The sequence below is a fragment of the Corvus hawaiiensis genome, chromosome 2 (assembly GCF_020740725.1).
Source record: "Corvus hawaiiensis isolate bCorHaw1 chromosome 2, bCorHaw1.pri.cur, whole genome shotgun sequence".
NCBI lineage: Eukaryota > Metazoa > Chordata > Aves > Passeriformes > Corvidae > Corvus > Corvus hawaiiensis.
The window spans coordinates 35,231,293-35,251,524 of NC_063214.1; the positions used below are offsets into that span (position 1 = coordinate 35,231,293).

Genomic DNA, 20,232 nt, shown 5'->3' on the forward strand with positions numbered 1-20,232 from the left:
ATCTATTTACTTTTTGATTATTTCTCGTTGATGTACTAGGCCTGTTTGTGAAGGACAAACTGTAGAAAGCTTGATGCTGCTAACAGATGTGGATGCACTTAATGGGAAAATCCATTACTTCAAGGAAGGGCTGAGATTTCTGTGGGATTCTCCAAAAGGCTAAGCTTTTGACACTTATATAAAAGCCTCAGAAGAGCAATTATTTGTTGTTTATTATGAGGGGATATTTGGAATGGTAGCTTGAGGCCTGGAGTGTTCTAAATTCATCACATAACACACACAATTTTAGTTACCCACAGGGGATCACAGCTTGAGCACCAGTATTTGGTGTTCCAGCCTGACCACCATAACCAAAGCACAGCTCTTCCTGCTAACACCATCCAAAACTGGAATTCAGCGAAGTGGGGCAGCATAATGGAAATGTTCCCTACCACAACACAATGCATGGTCTCACCAAGCACAGAGAGAGAGTCAGTGCTTGCAAACCACTTGGGAATTCAGTTTTGTCCAGGTTTTATTGAAGACTCTTCTCAAGCAGAGGGAGCAGGAAACAGGGTGAAGGAATGAAGAGCTCCTTTAACTTCTGTGCCTGTTTGCCCCCAGTTACCATCTGTCAAAACAATTCACTCAGGTGCTTGCCTTTAGATGGGATGAACAGAAACACAAAGACATGGCAAAGTTGCACTTGATGTAGAGGTGACAGAGCCTTTTCTCCATCACATAATGAGGGACCTGTAGCAGATATTTTGACCTGAGTGCTGCATGGAGCCAACTTCACCATGTCAGATATGCTATTAGCACGGCTTAGGTTTAAGGATCTCAAGCTTATGCCAGTGAGTGCTGGTCAGATAACAATGATGGGATGCTTTGAAAACAAATCTATATCTTCTATTTGTAAGGACACAATAATCCAATGGCAATTCCACAAAGTAAAAATTAGAGGGTCTGACTGCCCAGAAGAGCTATATTCAAAGGTCACATGCATTGTTAATAGAAAGCTTGAATAACAGTGAGGAAAAAACCTGTGAAGTATCCAACAACTCAGATGAAAAAACAAATATCAAGTTATAGACAACAGAAGTATGAGGCATGATCCCAATAAATAGGTTTCCTTTCAAAGCTGGACGTTTACTTGCAGATATCCACTAACAGCACACACATTAATTACAAAGGAAAAAAGATAAATAGTTCAATTCATTTAGTTCTTTTGTTCCTGGCATTTCATGGCTGTCAGTCTGAAATTTTGAAAGAGGCCCACATTGAAGATAACCCTATAAGCAGGGTAACTTGGGACTTAAAAGAAAAAGGCTAAAAAAAATAAGGTAAACTTTCCCCACATATGGTTCTAACAGATGTGGTTTTAAATTACCATTGGGACATAATAATGTTTTTTGAATAGACTGAATGTTAAATAGTTGGCTCTTCCTATGTGACAGACATTAGCGCTCGGTGGTTTAAGCAGAAAACTCCCCATTTGCGTCTTTAGCTGGCATGTACTTCATTTTCAGCCCACGCTGGTCAGTATGATTTAATACCTTGGCCTGATGTCCCTCTCACCAGCAAGAAAAAGGATAAAATAGGATTAAAGACATGAAACAAAACAAAACGAGGCAACATCAGCCCCCCCAGCAGCCAATGCCAGGCTCCTGCTTTGTTCCTTACACAACAACTCCCGCGGCCCTGCAATGGGGACTCACTGGAGATGACAGCTGAGGAAGAAAAACATTAAATAATTCAAAGCCACTAATATCAAGTCTGATGTAGGTATAAAAATAGTTACAAAACACCACTCTACATGTTTTCATTATAGGAACTTTGACTTACTTGGAAACATCAAGAAAACCTCAAACCTATGCCACTCCCAGCCTCACACTCTCAATTAGTCCGGCAGTGGAAATGACATCCATTTCCAAACCAGCCTTCAATTTTCATGGCCATTTTGTGCTTCTGCACTGGGGAAGCCAGCACTATTCCACAGCAGGAATGAAAAAGCCTGATCCAGAGACCATTAAAACCAACAGGAGCCTTTGAATTAACAGTAAAGATTCTTGGATCTGGCCCTGGGTTAGGTTAAAGCATTGTGGTGCTTTGGGGATTCAAACAAGATTGAATGTGATTGGCTTTTGTTATCTCCAAAAAATCTTTGTTGCTGGGAGTGTCCACTTCCAAACCTTCAGTCTGCCAAGGCAGTGCACATTCCAAAAAAATGCCTTAATGAAATTCCTTAATAAGGAAACATGATGGCAAGGTGAGCTACCACATAGTCTGTGTTAAATTAACTCCAGGTGTTTTCATTTGAGCAGAGGGAAGGAGAGAGAAACAAACAGGAGTATTGACATATGAAGAATATATGCCCCCACATGCTCACATTCGATTGGGCAGCTTTGCTGGGGCTGGGTATCCTGATTTTATTGATTTATGTATGTCATGCACAGCAGAGATGTTACAGACTTTTTAGTCTTTCATGCTCTGAAATGGAGGGCGGGAAAAAAAAAAACAAAGGAAAAAAGGAATCAAAAGAGTCTTCAGTGCAGAGAGCACAATAGAGCACCGGCTGCAGGAATCCAGCTCTAATGAAAGAGTTGGAAGAGGTCCCTCTCTTCCTGGTGTTCCCCCATTTTCTCACCCCCTAAAAGATCCACTTTTCTTCCCTAATATCAGCTTCTGATATCCCCTTCTTCTCTGTTACCATATTCTCAACTAGATCCTTGGTGTGTCTAATAATCTCTGGAGAAGACATCAGCCAAAATAAATAAATACATAAAATTCAACAAAACATTAATTATGCAGAAGGTATAAAAGGATACAAACCAAAGTGATGCAGGTGTACAATAACGTTGCTCTCCAGAGCCCATGATCAGTAGTGTTTGGCACAGAAAGCCACAAACAGATGACATTTTAAAGCATATGGGGGGTATGCAGGGCTGCAAGCAATGGTTTGTAGCTCCTATACGAGTCATTTGTGCATCCCTCCAATCCCAAATAAGATAGCGAACAGCAGCAACTATAATAAGCCATAAAAGCTAAGCCCTAAAGAAAGCCCTGTTCAGGTAGACCAAGTACTTGCCAGCAAGCAGGGCTCTAAGTGACAGGCAGGTGGCTTTGTCTGCTCACTCTTTCTTGTGAGATAAAAGCAAAACCAAGAGAGTAGCAAGTTTCCAAATCCCAGGTGTCTTTGCAGGGCACCATGAACGCAAGAGGGATTTTAGGATAGAAAGGAGATGGAGGTACAGGGGAAACATGTCAGGCTGTGAGAAGATGATCATTAAGTTGTCCCTTGGTATCAGGATTCTGGTGCTCCAGTACAGAGAAAGCAAGGGCACAATTTGCTGTTTTGGAGAAGAGCAAACACTGGCTAGAAAGAAGTATAAGAAAAAAGACTCTGTTAGATGCTGACGATGAGAAGTAAAAACATTTGAGCAACAGACAACTTCACAGTCATATGCCTGTCACAAGACAGGCAGGCTGGTTGTTCTTACTTTATAAAAAAGGTATTTTGTTGGTTATATTTTTGTTCAGATTATCCCCAGGACAAGAATAAAAGTCAAAATGAGAGCCTGTTTCATTTCTGGGCTTTCTGATTCTCTCACGAAGCCTCCAACCATTACACTACAACCTACTTTCACAGTACTGAGTAACAAGCTGGGTGATAAAAACATCAGATGAAATTCAGTATCAATAAAAGCAAAGTAATGCATAAAGGGAAAAACAATTCTAACAATGCATACACAATGTGGGCTCTAAATTAACTGGTGCCACACAGAAAGTTGGCTGAGGAATCTCCATGGGATGTCCTCTACAAATACTGGCTCTCTGCTCATGCCAGTTAAATGCGCAGGGAAAATTTGGAAATACATTAGGGAAAAAATAGACAATGAAAGGAGAAACATCATAGAATCATTTATGTTGGAAAAGACCTGTGAGATCATTGAGCCTAACCATTAACCCAGCACTGCCAGGCCCACCACTAAACCATGTCCCTAAGCACCCCATCCACACACTTATTGAACACTTTCAGGCATGGTGAATCCACTACTTCCTCGGCAGCCTGTTCCAATGCCTGATCCCTCTTTCAGTGAAGAAATTTTTCCTAATATCTGATCTAAACTTTCCCTGGTGCCACTTGAGGTCATTTCCTCTGTCTTGTCACTTGTAGCTGGGGACAAGAGACTGACCCCCCACCAGGCTACAGCCTCCTTTCAGGCAGTTGTAGGAAGCAATAAGGTTTCCCCCGAGCCTCCTTTTCTCCAGACTAAATATAATATGGGACGATGTTTTATAAGGCAACATGCGTTTCTCTTAATGCTGCATGCATTTTGGGTCTACCCATCTCTAAAACACAGAGAATTAACAAAGACAGAGGAAAAGGCTGCAAAGATTATCAGGAATATGGAAAGACTTGCAGAATAGATAAAGTAGGATGGGGATTTTCAGTGTGGAATACAAAAACAAAACCAAAGAGTAGAAGGAATATATCTTGCTGTATAACCCACAAAGTAGGAGTCATCTAATGAAATTACCAAATTGAGAGGTTAAAGCAGAAAAACAGGAAGGCTTATTCACTCATTGCATGATCTTAAATTTTGAAACTTTTTTTTGTGGCAATCACAACTATATGATGGGTTCAAAAAGAATGCAGCAAACTGTTAGAAGACAACTGCTTCAAGGCCTACTAATCAGGATGGTTCAAAAGATTGTCCTGAAGATAGAAGATTGTAATGAAAAAGTGCACTCTGTATTTTAACATGAATAAAATTAGACTTCATATCAGTACAATAAAACTGCTGTAAATAGTTGGCAATCTAGAAAAAACTCCTAGTCATGGGACTAGCCTAAACCCTCATCACCTCCACAAAGCTGTTTGTACCCCCTTCTTTCTCTCTCCTCCATGGCAAACGCTTCCACCACATTGACTCAATGTAAGTCACTAAGTCATCAGAAAAAACAAAACCCCAAGGAAAAGATGGAGCTTGTTTTGTCCTGGGTTGATCAATTAAATTGTACAATTATAGAATCACAGAATGAGCTGTGTTGGAAGACACCCTAAAGATCATCTATTCCCAGCCCTCTCTGCCGTGTGCAGAGGCACCTCCCACTAGACCAGGTTGCCCAGAGCCCCATCCAGCCTGGCCTTGAACACTTCCAGGTATGTGACTGCCACAGCTTCTCTGGGCAACCTGTGCCAGTGTCTCACTATCCCCACAGCAAAGAACTTCTTCCTAATATCTAATCCAAATCTGCCATCTCTTATATTAAAACATTACCCCTAGTCCTACCACTATATGCCCTTATCAAAAAGGCATAAATAATCAGACATATTCTGAAGGAGTCAAAGGACAGGAGCTAGGGAGAGAGGATATTGGGATGGGGGGAGAGGGGGAGAGCAGGAAAACTCTCCTTCCATGCCAATGGGTCCAGAGACTGGCTCTGATGTGAAACTGAAGCCTGAGAGGTCACCTGTGATGATGGTAACAAAAGGAAAAAGCTGGTCATATCAAAATGCAATTATCTGTTCTTTCGGTTTTCTGGGTTCCCATTTGTTTTTTTTCCCCTTGTTTTTTTTGGCTCTGATTTGTGATAACAGTTGCTGTTACATTAGAATGTTGCTATACTAAATAAGAATTCCTCTGTCAGGAGGACACTGAACCTGAGGGTGGGATACGTGGGAACTTGTGTGATTGCTCTGTCAGTGCAAGATCTCCTGAGATTTCTTTGGATTTAATCCCATCCTACAAATCCTGCAATGCTGTATAACTTTGATGTGACTTTGTGGGATTCTCATTACTTGTATTCACTTTGGTTTCCAGGAAGCTTGAAGTTTCATCATATGCTAACATATGCTGAAATGCATGTGTCAGTTTTATAATAAATTTCCAATATAAAAAAATATCTATAAAACAAACAAATATGAAATTAGTTTGTAACACTATCTCCAGTTCTCTGGTTATTAGGGAAAGGCAAAGTTGGTAGTGCTGTCAATTATGGGAAGAGTGAGGCATCTTTAATAATAAAACAGCATTCACAGTTTCTTATAACTATACTAAGCAAATTGTTTGGCCTGAAAATTTCCATGCCAGCTGTCTGCCTCAGGCTGAAGTTTTTTAGAAAATTTCAGTCAAAACAGTTCAGCAGATTCTGAGAACAAGGCTAGAGAAAAATATGTTGTTTTACTCAGGTTAGAAAAAAAAAAAAAGAAGCCTTTAGCTTTCTTTCTAAAGCCTCTTCTGGGATTTTTAGGACTTTAGAGGAAGGACTTGAAATTTGCCTGGGAGAGAACTGTTTTTCTTCTAATGAATTTTGTGTGTATCTGTGTGAATTAAGCCAGGTTTAGACATCTTTGATAAAAACGCTGTTGCTACATGTTCCTGGGTGCATTTGTATATATTTGCCAGCTTCCATCACTTACATTTCTACCTGTGTATGACTAAACAAGATGTTTTATGCTATGGCAAGTGCCAGGTCTGCATCCAAGTATCAGAACTGAATCAGAGATGCTCTCTGGTTCTTGGCATGATCTCAAGCTGGTAGGAGCTGAATGAATTTGGGATGAGAGACTTGGAGAGCGGGGGTTAGAGGGATGAAAATGGGATTACAGAAAGGAGATGGATGAGGCAGGGCACGAGGAGAGGACCAGACTGAGAGGGATGGACTGAGGGATCTGTTTAGAGGAGCAGAGTGCTCTGTTAAACTAAGCCATTGACACGCAGAGAGAGACGGAAATGAGGCAGTGTCACAAAGCTACTAGCTCTTGGAAGACTCAATAAAACCAAAAGAAATCAACAAAAACGAGACTAACAGACCAATAATATGATTTAAAAGTATATCTTGGAGACTCATAATTTAAGTAAAAAACACAATGGAAGTTGCCTTAATCAAGTGTCTGAGTAACAAAACTGTCATTATTCACAGGACAGTGTTTTACCCAAGCCAGTCTGGAGATGAAGCAATGCAAATGAGGAGTAGAAGAGGAGGTTTACAATCCCTGTCTCACCCGTTGCAGAGCTGGAAGGTTTGTAGTGACTAAGCAAAGGATTGTGGAATGAGGGCAAACGTGTTTCAGATTAAGGCAGCCAAATGATGCCCCAAGACTGTGGGCAGTGCTGGGCAAATCCCTTCAACCCAACATTTCATAATTGTGTCAGAGTGTGTTGCAGCCTCTGGATGACCATCTTGACAGCTCAGAGTCTGATCTGCTAAAATGTCAAACACCCACAGCAGCAATTAAATGCTGTATGAACTTTGCATTGTTTTAGCACCACCGTAAGGAAACACCGTAAGTAAACCTCGATCACAGCTCTGTCGGCAGGAACACATCAGCCAGTTGGCTCTTGAGATTGTTCACTGCTTCCTAGAACAAGAATCTGTGCTTAAAAGGTGATCACACCTTAAACCCAGCTGCACAAAGGGTACTTTTCTAGAAATAGCAGCATTTGCTTGTTCCGGACTGACAGAATCTGTGCTGCCCACAGCCCAGCCACCTAATGCTGTCTGTATCAACAGGCAGAAAGCAAATTCCAGTGTCTCTCATGCTCTGTCAGTTTTTCCAACCACTTGTGGCAGTCATTTCTACAAGCTTTTTGATTAACCAAACTCTCCCTTCCTATTCTTCTTTACGTTACAGAGGTAAGGATGAAATGGTTTTCAGCATCCAAAGACACACAGGCAGTTAAAAAGGAATTAGCAGAATATTGAAAACTTTCCATTATAAAATTTATGAGTTCAGTTCATTTATAAGATTGGGCCATTTAAAGCCAGGTGACCCAGTGGAAGAGATGGTTTATGAATTTCTTGCCTCCAGGACTCTGCTCTTAGGTGAACAGACAGTATTTGAAGATGCTCCTGCCCAGGAAATGAATCCTGGCTTCTCTTATCCTCCATACAGCATGATATCGTAGAATATCATAGAATATTCTGAGTTGGAAGGGATCCATAAGGTTCAGTGGGTCCAACTCCTGATATAGAAGACCAAGATTGCTTTTATGAATAGACCCAATACTCCCCAGAAGGAACAGGCCCAGACTGGGTTTTGTAAAGCAATTTTAAGATTTTCAGTACACTTATTGGAGTTTGAGGAGGAGACAACAAAGCCTGTGAACCCTTGTTGCATACATGATGCAGGGTTGGACTAAAACTGTAAAACAGGACTTGATCTTCTGTTTTTTAATTTTTGTCTGTATAACTCAATCTCCAGAATACTTTGAATACTCAGTGTGTGCAAACACATGTGCAGGGAAGTGATACAGCTTCTGCTCAGTGTTTAAAGAGAAAACTGCACTGAATAGTCACCTAAAACCTAAATCAATGGGCAGCGAGACATCTCCTGCTTTATGTTTGCTGTTGCTGCCGGAGTAGCACATCTGCCACCGCTGCCTTAGCAGTGATTACAGCAGTGCAGCAGCATTCTGGACTGCAGTGGTTATCCTAGACCATAGCAAGTGCTACTCACTAAAACATGTGGAGCTATCTGTGAAATCTCACTGAGCCATCCCCATTTAAACGAACTGATAAATGCAGTTCAGTGAGCTCCTCTGCCTAAATCGACCATCAGCAACTCCTCTCTTCTCATTCCTTCTTCCCCCCACTTAAAAAAAGAACAAGGATTGTGTCATATCCTAGAAAGCAACTCCTACTTGGGAAAGGAAACTTATCTGTCAGACCTATTCCATTTCATAATTCACTTTCCTCCTTCTGGCTGCCAACACACTGGAAGAACAGAGAAATCTGTGCCTGCTCTCATGGATGTCTTCACATTCAAAAGATCACCTCTGCTGATACCCAGCAGGACAACATGTGATGAAGTTTGAATCCCCCTACAGCACAAACAGCTTAATTCCCAGAAATTTGGTAAAAAGACAAAGGATTTTTGTGAGTAAGGTTCAAACTTTCCAAAATTTGAACTTTCTGTAAGGAAGGTTTGTCATTGCACACAGACAAGGAAACGTACCCTCCTTTTCACGTTTCAACTCTGCCTCTACAGATGATCCAGGGAGAGCAAGGTGGAACAACTGGCCAAAAAAAAAAAAAAAAAAAAAAAAATTCTAACAAAATTATTTATCTGAAGTGAAGCAAGGGTGAAACAGCACAGAAGAATGAAAATGGTACATTTATTCCTGACTACTATCAGTCCTATAGCCACACTACAGCACCACTCCTTATGTTATGCTGACATAGTTAAGACATAAATTTCTCCGTGATTCTTCTTCCTTTTAATCTAGAGCAAAGAGGAAATACACACATATGCTTTTAAAAAATCTTACATTATTAGACTTTTTTTCATCTGAAACGTATCGGTCAAGGATCCGTGAATACCCAATTCACTGGCAAGTGGTGCGAGTTACTCTGTCAAAGTACCCAGCAACGCCAGTCTGTCAGTTCAAAGCAGAAACAGAGTATTTTAGCTTTTAGTTACAATGAGCTATGCTGATAGACCTTGTAACAGGGCAGGTAACAGCCAGTCTTTAAATCCGAATTGACATTGATTTACAAAGTTTCATTTCTCTGAATCAAATCTGAGAGAGAGCGAGTTTCAAGCTACTTCACCTCTTGAAATCACACATTTCTTAAACACAGAAGAGTTTGCTTTAAAAAAAGAAGAAATAAAATCTCAGAGCTAAGATGAAAGGGAAAAGGGATGTTAAAGATATCAAACTAGCAAGGTGTTGTTTATTCATCTTTTCTAATTCTTTTCCCCTCCACAAATTTTTAAAACCGCCTTGATTCGAAATCCTAATAATAAATATGCCATGCAACATTCCTCCTGTCAAGTCTCTCTCTTTGTGGTATTACTGCAATATTTGTAACTTTTGATCTGGAAACATCAAGTTACATAAGATCATAGTTCTGCTTCTTGCAAAGATGTGATTCTGTCAGAAAATGAACCATTGAAGCGGGAACTCAACAGAACTGGAAATGACTTTCCCAGGGAAAAGGTAGTTCTGCTTAAGCATCTCAGCTATTTTAAAGTGCAAGAACTCAATGTTTTATTCTCCTGAGCAGAGAAATGGCAAACTACCAGGTTAAAAATAATCAGAGTAGGCTCTTAATTGGAATAGTGTGCATGTTGTAGACAGAATGAAATAACATTTAGTTGTTATGCACTCCAGGAAACCAATAAAATAAAATAAAATAAAATAAAAAATTCACTTTGTAAAACAAAAAGAACATTTTCCCTTGCCAGCATACTATCTGCTCACCAAAAGGAAAGCATCTATTTTAAATGAGTCAAGGAAAATAATTAAGCTACATGAACTTAAAGTTGCAGAGTCTTCTCAGCCCAAATCTCACTCCTTCCCCAGTCCCACTGAAATTAGAGAGATGTCTCTCTTTTTCCATCCATGTAGTAAAATAAATCAGGGGGAGGGGGAACTATCTCCCCACCCCAACCAAAACCAGATGAGCAGCTTTACCCTCATCTCTCCATAATTTTTCCCTGTCCTTTAAAATTACAGAAGGCAAATTCTCCTCAGAAAAGCCTTTCTAAACCAGGACCCTTTGGTAATAAGAAAAGGAAACTACGAAGTTAACTTCTGCATCTCCTTTTGCCTTTTACCCCTTTTCTTGCCAAAGAACAACCTGAGAACCTTTTTCCATGTTAATGACCCTCTTTCTTCCCCGAAACGTGACATTTCTTCTCCAGATCACGCACATAAATAACAGATGAATTGCAAATCTCCCCTTGTGAAGATGTGTACACATTCGAAAAAGGAGGGTGAGACACAGAGTCCCTGAAAAGATATAGTGCATCTCAGTGCAGTGGCAGTAATTCCCAATCTCAGTGATTTTTATTTTTTTGAGGGGGAAAAAGGAGAAAAAAGTGAAACAGGTTATCTGCAAAGGCGCCTCCCCTTCTCTCCCGCCCCAGCTGTGTGTGCAGACCCCCTTCTCAGGATGGTGGGTGCAGAGCAGTGGTCCTGCTCTCAAGGCAAGAACAAAACAGGTTACATTTTCAGGTGCCTGGGAGATGCCCGGCCACACACCGTGACCTCACGGCCCCCTCCCAGTCCCCAGACCTGCTGCAAACTAGCACAGACCCTAATTTTCTTCGGCCATGCACTGACTTGGGGATTGCATTCTCAACGGATCATGGCAGCAAAGAATTCTCCTGGCCACAAACTAGCCCACTCCAGCAAGGACTGATCCAGCAGCGTGGCAGAGTCTGGGAATTTCACAAGGAAGGGCAGCTCGCAATGGCCACAAACGAGCAAATTCCTACAGCCTTGTGACACAGGCAGAGCCGAGCGAGCCGCTGTGAAGTCTTGCCTCGCTGCAAAACAGCGCAAGAGATGCGTCTTCCTCCGTTTATGCTCCCCCCACACCGTACTAAATATAAATACACATATATGTACACATACTCCTTGTTTTTTCCACCCAAGCCTATAAAAGTGCTACAGGCACAGGCACTAGGTGGGAGGCGCCTGGCTCTGAAGAGGCCAATGAAATAAATTAAATACAAATCACTGGCTCAGCCCCAGCCTCCCCCAGCTATCAGGGGAGAGGTTGGGGTTCCCGATGGCCAATCCCCAGCTCCTGCCAGAGCCGGAGTGCGGGTGGCATATGCGGACTGCTGGCACAGTATAGGTGTGTATATGTTAAGCCTTGGGTGTTGCAGGCACATATGGTACACATGTTGGGAGCAGAGCACTTTCCATAGGAGGGGAGGGGCTACCCTACTAGTAGGCAATTTTATTAGGGTCAGCGAAGCAGAAAGAAATGGGATTGGGATAGGCTGGGAGCTGCCAAGTTCGCCTGCCCAATTCCGGCCCCCCAGAGCAGGGAGCAGCACACTAACAACTTGCCAGGCTACAGCAGAAGTTTACCTATAAAAAGCAGACAGACAACTTCCAGCTTCAAAGATTTGCTCTCATTTTCTCATTTTATGGCCCTCCCTTCACCTGAGACTTTTTTCAGGGAAAAAGAAAAAAAAAAGAAAAAGTTGCAGCTGCAAATTCAAGGTGAGGCTTCACTGCAAAAAGTTAAGGAGGAAGATAGGCTTGAGGCAGAGAGACTAAATTTTAGTTTGCTTCACAAGTTTGGTGTTTTGCTGTATTTTTTTATTATTTTTAAATCATTTAAAAAAATTGCACTTTCCAGGAAAAACCATGAGCAAATGCATTCAAGATGCAGAAAGGTCTTGCCTGTCTATTCAATGAACATTTAGTCATCTCTGTTTTGGCTGTATGAAAAATGTATTTCGGACTGTGTGTCCCATAAAACAAGGCAATGGCATAAATATGGTTTTTTTGGTTGGGTTTTTTGTTTTTTTGTTTTTTTTTTTTTGTTTTCAAATAATGTGCTTACATGGTTGTAACCACTGTGAATTTCTAAGCATGGTCATGATAAGAAAGTAAATAAATACTGCCTTGTGAATACTTTTAGAGTTTGGGGGGGCTAATTATTATTTTTTAAAGATTTGTCATTCCTTAACTACCACTTCTTTTGAAGTAAAATATCACATATATTTTACACTGTATTTCCAATCAAAACAACTCCCAGGAAATAAATGCCCTTTGGTAGCAGCCTGGTTTTAGGTTCAACAACCCAAATTTGTATTTGAGAATGCAAATTGCTGAGAATACTAGCAGGAGTCTGAACCACTGCATTTCTTCCAGGCACTCCAGCATCTTTTCTCCAACACCACACTATTTGGGCGAGCTTTTAATCCTGGCAGGGCATGGCTGGAAGCAGGGCTTTAACATTTAATGCCTAAGAAACAGACTTGTCACTCAACTTGCAGTCAAGCGCATTTCTTTTTTCTGCTTTTTGGTGGAGGCAAACCCACCTTTCCCTGGAAAATGGGAGACCCCATCCTCACGCCCGATTCTAGCACAGATCCAAATGTAAACATACACACACACACACACACACTGCCACCACGCACCACCCTGCAGCAGGACATGAGCATGGGGGTTCAGACAGAGCCAAAGGAGCCTTGTGAGCTGAGAAATACCAAGGCACTTCTTTCTTATTCTATTTTTTTTCTCTCTCCTCTCCTCTCCTCCCTGCTTTTACTATTACATAAATAACACCGATTGATCCTAAAGCTTCATCCTTGCTCCAGTGCCTCCCAATCTGCACTGCTGCCTTCCCCCAGCACAGCCGCACCGCTCGGGGTGCAGAGGGAAGGGTCGGGGAGGGGGAAGGTTGGACGGGAGAATCCACTCCAAACATACCCTGAAGCAAGGTTTTGGCAGTCTGGGGGTGCCTGATCCCCCCCCCCCCGCCCCAGCCCGGAGCTTCCTGCAGCATCTTTGCCTCCCTCCGAATTGCTGCAAACTGTGCGAGGGGAGGGCAGGGAGCTGGACAGGAGGGAAGGATGGATGCTGGAAAACCAGGGATTCAGGGAGCTTCTCCCCAGCCCCAGCCTGTGTGCCTGGCTGTTTGGTGGGAAGAGGGAAGGGGGAAGGGAAAATTGAAGAGAGTCTATGGCATAAATACACTTTTCAGAGGAAAAAGCGAAGCTTACCATGTCTGCAGCTTCCCTCCACCGAAATGCCACTTCTGTGTCCAGCGATCCCAAAGTGGAAACTACAGGCAGGCACCGGAGCTCATCTCCGCAGGCAGCTCAGAGATACACCGCTGCCACCCCCAAAAATCAAAATCAAAATAAATTTAAAAAAAAAAAAAAAAAAAAAAAGAACAGCGTCTGGTCCAGCTTCTTTCCTGACAGGAATCGTCCTGGTGGGACTGCCCAAAATAAGCAGCTGCAATCCAAAGGCTTTATTTAAAGCTTCCCCCCTCCTCCTCCCTCTCTCCGTGCCTCGCTCGCTCTCTCCCTCTCGCTGTTACACACAGAGAGAAAGAGAGACACACACAGGTTACATGAATGGGAGGCAGGAGCCGGCGCTCCCGGCTGGAATGACAGGCGCACATGCGGCTGGAGGCTGCCCACCACAGCGGCGTGGGAACAGCTCGGACACGGCCTACGAATGCGCGGAGAGGGGCATGGGGTGGGAACGGGCATGGGGTGGCATGGGCATGGACATGGCACAGGCGCGGCAGGGGAGGACACAGACACGGGCACGGCGTGGACGTGGGGCTGAGGAAAACATAGACATGGGCATGGTCAGGACATGTTCATAGAACAGGCATGGGCCGGGGATGTACACAGACACGGGCATGGCATGGGCATGGGGAGAACACAGACGCTGGCATGAGATGGGAATAGGCACAGGCGTGGGCATGATGCAGTCCTGGCATAGGCATGGATCAGGGGAGGACACAGACATAGTCATGGCATGGGCATTGGGAGAAGGGCACAGGTATGGCATGGGCATGAAGGGCATTTGGGCATGCACGTAGGCACGCATGGCATGGAGAGGGGCTGGACAGGGCTATGAGAAGGGGATGGGCATGACGTGGGCATGGACAGGCATATGGGCATGGTGATGAGATGGATCAAGTGTGGCCATTAGAGTTAGAAGGTAATAGGGACAGGAGAGGATGTGCTTGGGTACCGTAGGCATGGGTCGGCCTTGGGCATGGAATAGGTATGGGGATGAGTTGGAATGGCATTGGCTTTAGCATGAGATTGGAATGGGGATCAGGATGGAGGCAAGAAGAGAATGGATATCTGCCTCAGGTGGTGCCTTCCTGTCCTGGCCTGGTGAACCTCCCTCTCTTCTTGGGGTCAGGTGGGCTCTAGTTTCAGAACACATCACGAGGAACAGGAAACCTCTGTTCCTCCTATGCCTCTAGTCAGGCAGCTTGCATAATGTCTTGCTTTTGGGGTCAGGGGGCATCATCCACAGTAGTGTCAGGAGATGACATCACTATCAGTATCAATTACTATTACTATTTTAATATGTTTTTTTACATAATTTTGCTGTTTGATAATTAAAATCAGATTCTAAGAAAGAAGGCCTGCAAGATTTAAGGTTAGTTCTTCTTGAGGAGGAAGATCAATGCTACCAGTGTCTGCCTTTTAAATATTTTGGGGGGGAGGAGGTAGTTTTGGTTTTATCTGTTCTTTAATTATTTTAACAGTAGTGACAAGAAATTAGGGCTATTTAATGCTACTATTCAACATGGTGTGAAGAAAGAAAGGGTTGTGGTGTTGCTAAGTGTCAGGTCCTGCTACTGCTTCACTGCCTGACCTTGGGCAAGTCCTCTATAAATTATTCCTGTCAGGATATATCACCCATTGCCATTTACACTCAGCCTATCATTTTCTCATTCACCAAATAATCACATTTTTCTCTTTCAAGTCCCTCCTCAAAGTTTACTCTTACAAAACTTTTCAGCAACAGTCTCTACACGGCTTGTGTTGACATCACTAATCTTGGAGGGACACTGGACTGAGCCCTAAAACGGCATTATAAGAAGAGTTCTGAACATAATGGACTGCAGTACTTCATGTAGTGCTTTGAGCTACATGGGAATCATCCTCTTCATGGCATACCTTTAAATTAGCCAGGTACAAGTCTGCTATGTTCTGCCTTTTTCTCCTGTCCTAAAATTTCTAGCCTTTGTGGAAAGCAAGAGGTAAGATATGTGGTTTTTTCCAAACCCAGAAATCAGAGTAAAAAGGCACACAGCAAATCAGAACATCGTCTCAAAACAGCAGAGTCCTCGACATAAAGGTCTGCTTTGCAAAATAGCTGCTGCTGTTCACTGTTTTTTTCAGTCATACATATTAAAAATGAAATATATTTGCATTGGCCTTATTACCTCTGGAATATATTCCACATCAGGAATCTAGACTCTAGACAAAGGTAATTTAGGTCTCTGGAAGGAAAAAGTTTAACTGAGAAATATATATATTGTTAGGTATAGTCCTCAGCCAAATTCAATAGTAATTGTATAAGCCTTTCAAAAATCATACAGTATGCAAGCTTCCAAAATTTCGGAACAAGAAACATTTCCATTTAAATGCCAAGAAGCAATTTTTCCTCTCTTGTTCAATACTAAATCAGTCACATGAGCAGTTTGCATTTGATTTTGGAAGGGAAATGGAACATCTTCTCTTCCAATTACACATAACTTTTTCTTTTTCTTGTTAGTAGTGCTCTTACAGTTTGTGTTGCTTTCCTGCAGTTTTGAAACGCTCATTTGATCTGCCCATTCGCTCCAGCCATTTATTTATTTCTTTTTAAACTCAAGTGACATTATTAAGAGAAAATCAGTAAACCCAAGTGGGGAGTATAATGCTGTTTGTTTGCATTCTGGCTGGTAAATTCAAGTTTAACAGGTCAGCACTGTTTGTGTAATTGGCCTTTCTCTGTTAACTGAACTAGACAATAATGCTCATGGAAAAAAAAAAGAACAATACTAATGTAATGGGGAAAAGCGACTTTGCTTAGGAAAATCCTGCTCCTGCTTCAATTCACAGTGAATTACTGTGGTCACAGAAGTGTGCTGCATACCAATTTGGAGCTTATTTTATGAAGATGTACATTCAAAGCATTGGTGTTCAGCAGCCTGCCATGTTGTGCCTGTGTCCTGCATCCCAGCAACTTTGCACATTGCTCCTTGTGACCAGTGACTATTAAGTCAAGTTCTCCTCCACACAGTGTTTGCAAAGAGTTTGTAAAGAAACCACATCTGTGGGACAAGAAGGTGAATGACAAGACTAATGCACGAGCCTGTTAGACCTTGTGTGCCAGAGAGCAAGGACAGCAAGTCCGGGAGCTGCCACTCCAATTAGCACGTCGTGCTCCTAATGCCAGCTTGTGTTCCCGTGTTGACATTCACTCCAACAAAACAATGAAAACACCTTTTGTAAAGTCCCCATTGATCAAATAAAAAAAGTAGCAACATCTGGTGGTCAAAGGCTTCTTGCTGGCCAAGTTCAGCAGCAGTTGGTTTGGTGAGCCCTTTGCCTAGTGGAGGCATCTCCTAAGGGGCTGCACTGCTTGACAGCCACTACTAAAGATTTTAGGTGTTTTTCTACATCCAGGAGAATAATCCAGAGGGAAAAACTCATATATTTTAATCAATGGAAGTGAAACCATTTGCCTTTCAGAGACTATAAAATACACACCCCAGGGTTCAATGCTCTTTTCTACTCCTCCAGAACATTCTTAAGGGGAAATCACTCTTTTCTTGATGAATGTGCAATTCAAATGTGGAAATATGCCATTCTTCATGCTTTCTCCATAGGGTGCAAAATGATTTCTGTAATTAAACCCTTTTTGCCAGCATTTCCTGATGAGAATATCTTTTTTTTTTTCCTTTCTTTTTTTTTTTCTTTTTTTTTTCTTTTTTTTTTTTTTTAATACAAGAGGAAAAGCCATGTACAAAAGGGTTTGCAAAACCAGGTCTGGAGTGTATGACCTTTAAGCCTCTATTTGAATTAGCCATTTTGTTTTAAAGGTGCATGAGGATGAGAATGAGGAACATGAGTAAGGGCTGCAGCTTAAGCTTCCAATCGGGCACTGCTGAAAGAAATAGATGCAGGAGAAAGAGAGATATGGGTACCACTGCTAATATTAGTGTAGCTATTAGGGATGACACTAGCACTGGGAACACACAGCCCAGTGTTCAACACACTTTAGCAGCCCCAAGTGGTGTGTAGCCGGGGTCCGTGTGGGCATCATGCTGAAATGTGTGCTACAGCATCAATGCTGCACTTGTTCCCATGGTAGCTGGATCGAAGAAATCCAGCTTCTCTGATACATATCAAGCTGTGAGGGGCAGTGTAGCTAAAATTGGAGTCAATTAAGAAAAACACCTGTGTGACCTTTTGTAGGACTTGGACCTGAAGTCCACAACATATTGCCACCACAGCATGGGCCATGTAATATACTGAGATCAGGAAATGGGACAGAGCTTTTAGCCACCTACACAGGTAAGGGGTGAAACCCCAATCCTGTATGATAGATAGCAGGGCTGAACCACAGCTGGATGCAGAGCTAAATCCTGAAGTTCCCACTCTGAATTATGTCTCCCTGACAAAGCTCTTGAACAAAGTGGTGAAGCAGAAATCACTGGTGCTCTTCATCAAAAGCAGGATTTCCCTCCTCTTTCTCCTCACTCCATGAATGCTTGCAGCTTAAATCTGTCTGCATTGACTAGAGAGATGTCTCCACTACTGGTACCATGAGGTTATGTCCAGATTGGGGATGGGGAAATGTTATCACATATTGAATCATAGAATCATTAAGGTTGGAAAAGACCAACTGTTAACCCAGCACTGTCAAGTCCACCAGTAAACCATGTCCCCAGGTGCCACATCTACAAGTCCTTTGAACACTTTCAAGGATGGTAATTCCACCACTTCCCTGGGCAGCCTGTTCCCATATCTGATCACTTTTCAGTGAAGAAATTTTTGCTAATATCTAGTCTAAACCTTCCGTGGCACAACTTGAGGCCCTTTCCTCTTGTCCTGAAGGCTCTTTCCTTTTGTAAGGGTCTTTCCTTTTATTAGCTAATTTTTAACAGGTTGCTAAAGGCTGGAGAGGGTCATTCTATACTGACTGTGCCTTTTGTAGCATCTCAGTGGATCTTAGCTCCTGAGAAGGACAGAACTGAGCACCTACCCACAGTACTGGGTGTTATACCCTTCCTTTCCTCCCTTGCAAAGCACCAGTGTCTGTTGTCACACCTGAGAACCAGCCGAGGCCTACGATGGAGCTGAAAGTCTGCTCCTACTGCTTACTCAGGAAAAGTTCTCGTCAAGTGAATTGGCCATTTGCCTGAGTGAATGTTGCAGGATTCGGCCCATATGCTTCTCAGCTCTTCTATTTGCATAGTGCAGAATATGCTTATAGTACAGTGCCAATAAAACAAAACTATATACAGTTAAGCACAGAAAAATCAAGAGCACAGTTAATACCATTTACAAACAGCAGCTGAGCTCTGCAGCTGACATCCAGGCTTATAGACTGTGCTCTGATGTGGGTAATATGCACAAGACAATTATTTATAGGCAATTAGGTGGAAGGTCCTGTAAGCATATAGGTCTCTATTCTCCTGTCCCTAAGCCTATTACGTTCTTTTTCCCTGTGCACTGTTTATATTTTAAATCTGTAAATATGTCTAAGGAAAACTTTTCAGGAGGCCACTTCCATGGAAGACACTTGTCATTGAAATGCTCTGTGGTTGTGTAAACATACTCTATGTAGCATATGCAGGGAACTTCAAATGCAATGCTGGCTCATTCAGTCTAACGAAGTAGAATGAGGTCTCTCTTATCTCCAGAAATTCCACTGATGCCTTATGAAGAGGAAAGGTCTTCATCAAGAAGGTGCAGATCATGTCAAAAATGATATAAATTTCTCAGAGGATCAAATTACACCTTTTCAAAGACATATTTTCCTCTCTAAAAATTTAAAGCATGGGGTTTTTTAATCCAGGGATAGGATAGAATATTTCCCAATTCACAGCACATGATAAAACAGGCACGAACAACTGTAATAAAATACATCTTCAATACAATTGACCATAAGTATATTAGAACCTCCAAAAAATAATTACCCTATTACCACACTGTGACTTCATATCCAATTTTGTTCACCTCACTGTACAAAATGGATGGAATAGATGGCTTTTATATTTTTAATAATAATGGAATGTTCAGGATTTGATATAGAAACCTGGCTACCAAGGTAATAGGTACATATAAGAACCTATTTAGAATAGCTGTGTGAATAGGAATCGCCATTAAATTACAATGAAATACTGGAGCATATCAAACAATATCAAATAAAACTTTGAAGGCCAATCTGCAACCATATTCAAGCCATAACCTCATTATGAGGAAGACTTTTTTCCTGATGAAATCTTCTGGTTTAGACATATGTGTGATATTTCTTAATTCTCCAATAAGGCCACTTATCTAGACTAACTTTGTGACTCACTCCAGATTTATGCTTGTGCAATGGCAAAATTCATAAAAATAGTCCCATTCACATGCTAGATGCTCTTGGGAAACGAAAAGCCAGTTATTTCAATCCCAGAGAGTCCTGCTCTTACTAAAAGAACAGATCTGGAGACATCTTTTTTCCCCTTTAACATCTGAGCCAGCAGAATAAAGCCCCCACTTCCCTAGTACCTTCACTTCTGGCATCTCCTTTTCATGTGTTGAACCAACCATTGACTTCTGAGATGGCAAAGTACCCACATCATTGTATGATAACAGAGAAAAAAGGTGATCTTGTGGTATTGACACAGCAGATCTGAGTACAATGACTGGTTCTGAGACCCATTTCCAATCCTTATTAATTTTTTAGGACTCAACCCCAAGCCTGTCTCACTGAATCCTCACCAGAACAGTAAGAAGCATCAACATTCCCT

General features: G+C 42.1%; 1 protein-coding gene across 4 annotated transcripts in view; it reads right to left on the reverse strand.

Annotated features, from left to right (window-relative positions):
- Window positions 1-20,232, reverse strand: part of TENM4 (teneurin transmembrane protein 4) — a 1,366,951-nt gene that overhangs the window by 583,566 nt on the left and 763,153 nt on the right. For 2 of the 4 annotated variants that reach the window (XM_048294400.1, XM_048294398.1), the window contains exon 1: window positions 13,463-13,831. The exons of 1 other annotated variant lie outside the window; for it this stretch is intronic. The gene's annotated coding sequence lies outside the window, so the exon portion shown is untranslated. Of the gene's footprint in view, window positions 1-13,462; window positions 13,832-20,232 lie in introns of those variants that run through there. One more of the 4 variants, XM_048294401.1, reaches the window with a different exon arrangement.